Source organism: Leiobunum rupestre, chromosome 3 (genome assembly GCF_980474605.1).
Source record: "Leiobunum rupestre chromosome 3, qqLeiRupe1.1.hap1, whole genome shotgun sequence".
Lineage (NCBI taxonomy): Eukaryota > Metazoa > Arthropoda > Arachnida > Opiliones > Sclerosomatidae > Leiobunum > Leiobunum rupestre.
In genome coordinates this window covers 68,154,042-68,163,563 of record NC_143386.1, presented here as the reverse complement: position 1 = coordinate 68,163,563, position 9,522 = coordinate 68,154,042, and the positions used below count along the sequence as shown (strand labels likewise).

At 36.0% G+C, this 9,522-nt stretch overlaps 1 long non-coding RNA gene across 1 annotated transcript; it reads right to left on the bottom strand.

Moving 5' to 3' along the window:
• Positions 1-495: 495 nt before the first annotated feature.
• Positions 496-3,641, bottom strand: LOC149954441 (uncharacterized). The gene is made up of 2 exons (XR_016480108.1): positions 2,585-3,641; positions 496-648 (listed from the first exon to the last, which is right to left on the bottom strand). It is a non-coding gene; the product is annotated as an uncharacterized LOC149954441 (long non-coding RNA).
• Between the last annotated feature and the right edge of the window lie 5,881 nt (positions 3,642-9,522).

The window sequence follows — 9,522 nt, the reverse complement described above, 5'->3', positions numbered from 1 at the left end:
CGAGATTATCTATAATCTGATCTAATTAATCCCGAGATTAACTATCCTCTGATCAAATTATTCCCGAAATTAACTATCCTCTGATCAAATTATTCCCGAAATTAACTATCCTCTTATCAAATTATTCTTGAGATTAACTATCCTCTGATCAAATTATTCCCGAGATAAACTATCCTCTGATCAAATTATTCCCGAGATCAACTATCCTCTGATCAAATAATTCCCGAGATTAACTATCCTCTGATCAAATTATTCCCGAGATTAACTATCCTCTGATCAAATAATTCCCGAGATTAACTATCCTCTGATCAAATTATTCCCGAGATTAACTATCCTCTGATCAAATTATTCCCGAGATTAACTATCCTCTGATCAAATTATTCCCGAGATTAACTATCAAATATTTATTGAACCAAAAATAAAATCCCCTTCTAGTTGATATAATAATTGAAATTGGGGTTATAAGTAAAGCAAAAGATAGAAGAAACGATAAAGTAATGTTACTATTACATTTTAATTAAAATTAATATAAATGATATACATATAGGAACAAAATTGAAAGAAAATATAGTATTGCCAATTTATTTTGATGAGGAGTTCGAAGATTTTCTGATGATGATGTAAATATATCCAGATCGGTTCCATTTACTAAAAATACAAAAAGAAATAAATTGAAAGTTTTGTACAGTAAAAAATATAATATGTGCGCTTATAATCCATGTTTTAAAAACAATATTAAAAAACATATCGCATAAAATATGAGCGACTACGCTACATTTACATACAAAATCTATAGGAATATTGAGTTACTACACAAAATAAGTTAAAGAAATGCGGTGCTCAAAGTTTTGATCAGAAGCGAAATATTTAACGCCGTGGGCTTCATTCAATAAATCTCAAAGGATGAGAAACCGATTTCGAACAAAATAAATATTTTCGTTTAGACCGTTACTTAACGTGACGTATAATCTAGCCGAACGTTTTTTTGGTAATTGCAAATTTTATGAAATGGCTAACACCTCAGTTGCAAAAAGGCTTAACTGAAGGTCCCAAGTATACAAATAAATTAGTTAAAACACTAAAAATTTCTATTTCATTGGTCTTTTCGTGAATATTTAATTTTTATATATAAAATGAAACAAACATCAAATAGTCCATTATATATAAGAAATTAAAATGATGTGAGCGTCATTCTTCGCTTGGTGTGATCCCACTATACCGTTGAGTAACGGAACCCAGGTCTTACCGTTGAAACGAACCGTAAGAAACCATACTCAACGTTTTCTCAACGGAGAGTCCATTGGGTGTTACTGAGCGCAGCCAATTAAGGTCACAAAATTCCACCATTTCTATAAATAGTCTAGATAATAGTGCCAGGGAAATAAAATAGTTTTCGTTTTATACTTAAAGTCTATATGCACCTAGTTATAGCACCTTCTATAGAAATGAACTACGGATTTTAAAGTGCGCGTGACTTAATTTATAGCATCACTGAGGTCACGGATGCTAGTTCATTTGGCGGGCTCGAATGCAAATAAGATTTAATTCGGGTCGCTAATGTACTCATTTAGACTACAGCAGCGCCAACCGTGAAATAATTATTCCCTGGTAGAAATGTTTCTTTCATACAGATGGGATAAAGATAGTTTCATCCACTGGTATTTAAAACCATGATACGGTAATCAGAGCCCTCTATTTCTTAATGTTTAGTATTTGTTCATCGTTCAACGCGACATAACTTGTCCTGGAAATTTGGCTTTTTAATTTCTAGGGTATAGCCAAACGTTGCCATACGTAATCATGATCTAGGCAATTTGGTGGTTTGAGTAAAATATATTTTTGTTTGTCTGCTAAAATTCACATTTTCTATTTGGAATAACTTATAAAATAATTAATATTTTAATATGAAATTTTGACAGTGTTGACAACTATACATAATCTAATAAAATATTCAATTTGAATTTTTGGGTGCAGGTAGAGTTTAAGCTACTGAGGATGAGCTAAGGTATCTATCTTTTTGTTGGTAAATCATCTGATAAAATTATTTAAATTTAATATATCAATGTTTTTACTCAAAATGTTATTATAAATACCTTCAAATTATTAAAAATAATAGTGAAATATATGATAAAATATAATAATTAATAATTTTTACGCCATGAAAATTTATTTTCATTTTTGAAAATGTTTTAATTAACAAAAAGCATTGGTATCAAAATTAAGCTGGCGATAGAGATCCCGTTCCACATCAAGTCAAGCAAAAAATGCTTAAGAATTCCGTTTAACTAATCCTAACAAGAGGTTGTCAAAAATTATCTGCAGCAGCACCAAGTTTCTTCAAAATGAACTTATGAAAAAACGCGAGATTACTTTTTATTAGGCTTTTTTTCAATTTGAAGCCAAAACCGGCCAAACCCTTAGATTGTTGGTAAATTAATTTCTTAAAAATGTTTGCAACACTAAGCAATTCCAGTTTATAACGTCAGATATTCACCGTCTTTATTGCCCTTTAGCTGTCAAACCCAATATGTATTGAGCAAACCCATGTGAATAAATTAAATATAACTCAAATATAGGCTCTTACCTCGGGCTCTCGTGTCAAGCGTTTGATGCTGCGGAGCGGAATTGATACAAGTAACATTAGGCATCGGAAAAAACCACGGACGAAATGTGTTATTTATTTTCGAAGAAAAACGATCTTGATGATTCGGGTTGAGAACGAGGCAAGGTTCTTGCCACCAGAACACATAGTCTGCCTTATCAAGAGTGTTAAACTTGGGATAAGGGGATGCTTTCCTAATAGCTGTTGTTTGGTCGGTAAAGAACGTTGTCGTAGTTTTAGAGATAAAATTGGACCTAACAGACGTTAAACCAATATTCATACGTTTCTCGCTATCACAGAATCGATCCAACGATTCCCACCAAAAGTAATAATAATCCTCATTCGGATATGAACCAAAAACAATTGTAGAAGCACGCAGCTTTCTGGCTTTAAAGGAAAATGGAAGAATTGATTGTTTGGATAAAATAAGCCCAGTCACTCCTGAGGACTTTATCGTGAATGGAAATGAACTCGCTCCTCTATGTGAAAATTTAGGTTCAAGAGAAGTCCAAATTAAACAAGGTGTACAGGTAGCGCTAACTGTATGTACAAGATCAACTTTGCAAGACCAAGTTGGTTTAAACGTACATGGACTAATGCATATAGCACAACATCTATCCCACCAAAAATCAAAATCTTGACTTGGATGCGAAACGAAAGAAACAAAAGACGAGACAATTCGACAATTTAGCGTCAATTCAGTTGACATCAGTGTGCTGAAATGTGGATAAACTGGATAAGTGGCGGTTCTCAACATCTTCGACACCAAACAAAAAGTCAAAAAACTAATTGTAGTTCTAGGCATTAAGTTCGAGGATTTAAACTTCGATGGTAAGGTAGAAAATTCTCTTGTTATAATCTTTGTTTCGCTATGAGCTGAAGTTTTGGCTTTCGTAAAAATAAAGGTTGTTAGACGCAACGTTGCTGGTTTAGCAGATAATAATTCACTCGATTTTGAAGACGTTTTTATAATAGCAGATAACTTTGCTCCTCGAGGTGTTGATTTAGAAATGCGAGACGTCGTCCAGAATGTTAAATGTTTAAAAGTCGAAGAAATTAAATGTGTTGTGAAAGTTAATTTTGTTGACGATATCGGAGTGCTAAATAAGCGAAAATGTGGAGTTACGGTTAACGGTGCTTTGGTTGAAAACCCTTCCGATAAAGTACTAAGAAATTTTGATTTGGTCTCTGAAGTGGGTCTTTTGGTAGACCTCGTACTAGAGGGTCGTGTTTCATCAACTAAGAGGGTGGATTTGACCTTAGTTTTCGAAGGCGTTATGGTTTTGAGAACTTCTGGTGTCGTCCCAGTTACTACAGATGGTCGGACGTTCAGAATTGTTGAAATGTTTGTTTCAGGAATAGTTAATGATATCCTTGAAAACCAAATTGAGGTAAATAGCTCTACTCGTTTAGGAGAAGAAAAGCCGGTCGTGCTTGCTTTTCCTGCAGGAGATATCGAAACAGTCGTAGTTTTTACAATTTTCGACACCGAACCAGAAGCAAAAAATTCGGTTAAATTCAAGAAGGTCGAGGATTTATTCTTCGATGGATAAGTAGAAAGTTCTCTTGTTATAAACTTTGTTTTGCTATGAACCGGAGTTTTGGCTGTCGTAAAATTAAAGGTGGTTAAAGGCAACGTTGTTGCTTTAGCAGCGAATAATTCACTTGATTTTGACGACGTTGTTATAATAGCAGATAACTTTGCTCCTTGAGGTGTTGATTTAGAAATGCGAGACGTCCTCCAGAATGTTAAATGTTTAAAAGACGAAGAAATTAAATGTGTTGTGAAAGTTAATTTTGTGGACGTAATACGCCTCTTTGGCGTCATAATAGATGATATCGGAGTGCTAAATAAGCGAAAATGTGACGTTACGGTTAACGGTGCTTTGGTTGAAAACCCTTCCGATAAAGTACTAAGAAATTTTGATTTGGTCTCTGAAGTGGGTCTTTGGGTAGACTTCGTACTAGAGGGTAGTGTTTCATAAACTAAGAGGGTGGATTTGACCTTAGTTTTCGAAGGCGTTATGGTTTTGAGAACTTCTGGTGTCGTCCCAGTTACTACAGATGGTCGGACGTTCAGAATTGTTGAAATGTTTGTTACTGGAATAGTTAATGATATCCTAGAAAACCAAATTGAGGTAAATAGTTCTACTCGTTTAGGAGAAGAAAAGCCGGTCGTGCTTGCTTTTCCTGCAGGAGATATCGAAACAGTCGTAGTTTTTACAATTTTCGACACCGAACCAGAAGCAAAAAATTCGGTTAAATTCAAGAAGGTCGAGGATTTATTCTTCGATGGATAAGTAGAAAGTTCTCTTGTTATAAACTTTGTTTTGCTATGAACCGGAGTTTTGGCTGTCGTAAAATTAAAGGTGGTTAGAGGCAACGTTGTTGCTTTAGCAGCGAATAATTCACTTGATTTTGACGACGTTGTTATAAAAGCAGATAACTTTGCTCCTCGAGGTGTTGATTTAGAAATGCGAGACGTCATCCAGAATGTTAAATGTTTAAAAGTCGAAGAAATTAAATGTGTTGTGAAAGTTAATTTTGTGGACGTAATACGCCTCTTTGGCGTCATAATAGATGATATCGGAGTGCTAAATAAGCGAAAATGTGACGTTACGGTTAACGGTGCTTTGGTTGAAAACCCTTCCGATAAAGTACTAAGAAATTTTGATTTGGTCTCTGAAGTGGGTCTTTGGGTAGAATTCGTACTAGAGGGTCGTGTTTCATAAACTAAGAGGGTGGATTTCACCTTAGTTTTCGAAGGCGTTATGGTTTTGAGAACTTCTGGTGTCGTCCCAGTTACTACAGATGGTCGGACGTTCAGAATTGTTGAAATGTTTGTTACTGGAATAGTTAATGATATCCTTGAAAACCAAATTGAGGTAAATAGTTCTACTCGGTTAGGAGAAGAAAAGCCGGTCGTGCTTGCTTTTCCTGCAGGAGATATCGAAAAAGTCGTAGTTTTTACAACTTTCGACATCGAACCAGAAGCAATTAATTCGGTTAAATTCAAGAAGGTCGAGGATTTATTCTTCGATGGATAAGTAGAAAGTTCTCTTGTTATAAACTTTGTTTTGCTATGAACCAGAGTTTTGGCTGTCGTAAAATTAAAGGTGGTTAGAGGCAACGTTGTTGCTTTAGCAGCGAATAATTCACTTGATTTTGACGACGTTGTTATAAAAGTAGATAACTTTGCTCCTCGAGGTGTTGATTTAGAAATGCGAGGCGTCATCCAGAATGTTAAATGTTTAAAAGTCGAAGAAATTAAATGTGTTGTGAAAGTTAATTTTGTGGACGTAATACGCCTCTTTGGCGTCATAATAGATGATATCGGAGTGCTAAATAAGCGAAAATGTGACGTTACGGTTAACGGTGCTTTGGTTGAAAACCCTTCCGATAAAGTACTAAGAAATTTTGATTTGGTCTCTGAAGTGGGTCTTTGGGTAGACTTCGTACTAGAGGGTAGTTTTTCATAAACTAAGAGGGTGGATTTGACCTTAGTTTTCGAAGGCGTTATGGTTTTGAGAACTTCTGGTGTCGTCCCAGTTACTACAGATGGTCGGACGTTCAGAATTGTTGAAATGTTTGTTACTGGAATAGTTAATGATATCCTAGAAAACCAAATTGAGGTAAATAGTTCTACTCGTTTAGGAGAAGAAAAGCCGGTCGTGCTTGCTTTTCCTGCAGGAGATATCGAAACAGTCGTAGTTTTTACAATTTTCGACACCGAACCAGAAGCAAAAAATTCGGTTAAATTCAAGAAGGTCGAGGATTTATTCTTCGATGGATAAGTAGAAAGTTCTCTTGTTATAAACTTTGTTTTGCTATGAACCGGAGTTTTGGCTGTCGTAAAATTAAAGGTGGTTAGAGGCAACGTTGTTGCTTTAGCAGCGAATAATTCACTTGATTTTGACGACGTTGTTATAAAAGCAGATAACTTTGCTCCTCGAGGTGTTGATTTAGAAATGCGAGACGTCATCCAGAATGTTAAATGTTTAAAAGTCGAAGAAATTAAATGTGTTGTGAAAGTTAATTTTGTGGACGTAATACGCCTCTTTGGCGTCATAATAGATGATATCGGAGTGCTAAATAAGCGAAAATGTGACGTTACGGTTAACGGTGCTTTGGTTGAAAACCCTTCCGATAAAGTACTAAGAAATTTTGATTTGGTCTCTGAAGTGGGTCTTTGGGTAGACTTCGTACTAGAGGGTCGTGTTTCATAAACTAAGAGGGTGGATTTCACCTTAGTTTTCGAAGGCGTTATGGTTTTGAGAACTTCTGGTGTCGTCCCAGTTACTACAGATGGTCGGACGTTCAGAATTGTTGAAATGTTTGTTACTGGAATAGTTAATGATATCCTTGAAAACCAAATTGAGGTAAATAGTTCTACTCGTTTAGGAGAAGAAAAGCCGGTCGTGCTTGCTTTTCCTGCAGGAGATATCGAAAAAGTCGTAGTTTTTACAACTTTCGACATCGAACCAGAAGCAATTAATTCGGTTAAATTCAAGAAGGTCGAGGATTTATTCTTCGATGGATAAGTAGAAAGTTCTCTTGTTATAAACTTTGTTTTGCTATGAACCGGAGTTTTGGCTGTCGTAAAATTAAAGGTGGTTAGAGGCAACGTTGTTGCTTTAGCAGCGAATAATTCACTTGATTTTGACGACGATGTTATAAAAGTAGATAACTTTGCTCCTCGAGGTGTTGATTTAGAAATGCGAGGCGTCATCCAGAATGTTAAATGTTTAAAAGTCGAAGAAATTAAATGTGTTGTGAAAGTTAATTTTGTGGACGTAATACGCCTCTTTGGCGTCATAATAGATGATATCGGAGTGCTAAATAAGCGAAAATGTGGAGTTACGGTTAACGGTGCTTTGGTTGAAAACTCTTCCGATAAAGTACTAAGAAATTTTGATTTGGTCTCTGAAGTGGGTCTTTGGGTAGACTTCGTACTAGAGGGTCGTGTTTCATAAACTAAGAGGGTGGATTTGACCATAGTTTTCGAAGGCGTTATGGTTTTGAGAACTTCTGGTGTCGTCCCAGTTACTACAGATGGTCGGACGTTCAGAATTGTTGAAATGTTTGTTACTGGAATAGTTAATGATATCCTTGAAAACCAAATTGAGGTAAATAGTTCTACTCGTTTAGGAGAAGAAAAGCCGGTCGTGCTTGCTTTTCCTGCAGGAGATATCGAAACAGTCGTAGTTTTTACAATTTTCGACACCGAACCAGAAGCAAAAAATTCGGTTAAATTCAAGAAGGTCGAGGATTTATTCTTCGATGGATAAGTAGAAAGTTCTCTTGTTATATACTTTGTTTTGCTATGAACCGGAGTTTTGGCTGTCGTAAAATTAAAGGTGGTTAGAGGCAACGTTGTTGCTTTAGCAGCGAATAATTCACTTGATTTTGACGACGTTGTTATAATCGCAGATAACTTTGCTCCTTGAGGTGTTGATTTAGAAATGCGAGACGTCCTCCAGAATGTTAAATATTTAAAAGACGAAGAAATTAAATGTGTTGTGAAAGTTAATTTTGTGGACGTAATACGCCTCTTTGGCGTCATAATAGATGATATCGGAGTGCGAAATAAGCGAAAATGTGGAGTTACGGTTAACGGTGCTTTGGTTGAAAACTCTTCCGATAAAGTACTAAGAAATTTTGATTTGGTCTCTGAAGTGGGTCTTTGGGTAGACTTCGTACTAGAGGGTCGTGTTTCATCAACTAAGAGGGTGAATTTGACCTTAGATTTCGAAGGCGTTATGGTTTTGAGAACTTCTGGTGTCATCCCAGTTACTACAGATGGTCGGACGTTCAGAATTGTTGAAATGTTTGTTACAGGAATAGTTAATGATATCCTTGAAAACCAAATTGAGGTAAATAGTTCTACTCGTTTAGGAGAAGAAAAGCCGGTCATGCTTGCTTTTCCTGCAGGAGATATCGAAACAGTCGTAGTTTTTACAATTTTCGACACCGAACCAGAAGCAAAAAATTCGGTTAAATTCAAGAAGGTCGAGGATTTATTCTTCGATGGATAAGTAGAAAGTTCTCTTGTTATATACTTTGTTTTGCTATGAACCGGAGTTTTGGCTGTCGTAAAATTAAAGGTGGTTAGAGGCAACGTTGTTGTTTTAGCAGCGAATAATTCACTTGATTTTGACGACGTTGTTATAATAGCAGATAACTTTGCTCCTTGAGGTGTTGATTTAGAAATGCGAGACGTCCTCCAGAATGTTAAATGTTTAAAAGACGAAGAGATTAAATGTGTTGTGAAAGTTAATTTTGTGGACGTAATACGCCTCTTTGGCGTCATAATAGATGATATCGGAGTGCTAAATAAGCGAAAATGTGGAGTTACGGTTAACGGTGCTTGGGTTGAAAACCCTCCCGATAAAGTACTAAGAAATTTTGATTTGGTCTCTGAAGTGGGTCTTTGGGTAGACTTCGTACTAGAGGGTCGTGTTTCATCAACTAAGAGGGTGGATTTGACCTTAGTTTTCCAAGGCGTTATGGTTTTGAGAACTTCTGGTGTCGTCCCAGTTACTACAGATGGTCGGACGTTCAGAATTGTTGAAATGTTTGTTACAGGAATAGTTAATGATATCCTTAAAAACCAAATTGAGGTAAATAGTTCTACTCGTTTAGGAGAAGAAAAGCCGGTCGTGCTTGCTTTTCCTGCAGGAGATATCGAAACAGTCGTAGTTTTTACAATTTTCGACACCGAACCAGAAGCAAAAAATTCGGTTAAATTCAAGAAGGTCGAGGATTTATTCTTCGATGGATAAGTAGAAAGTTCTCTTGTTATAAACTTTGTTTTGCTATGAACCGGAGTTTTGGCTGTCGTAAAATTAAAGGTGGTTAGAGGCAACGTTGTTGTTTTAGCAGCGAATAAATCACTTGATTTTGACGACGTTGTTATAATA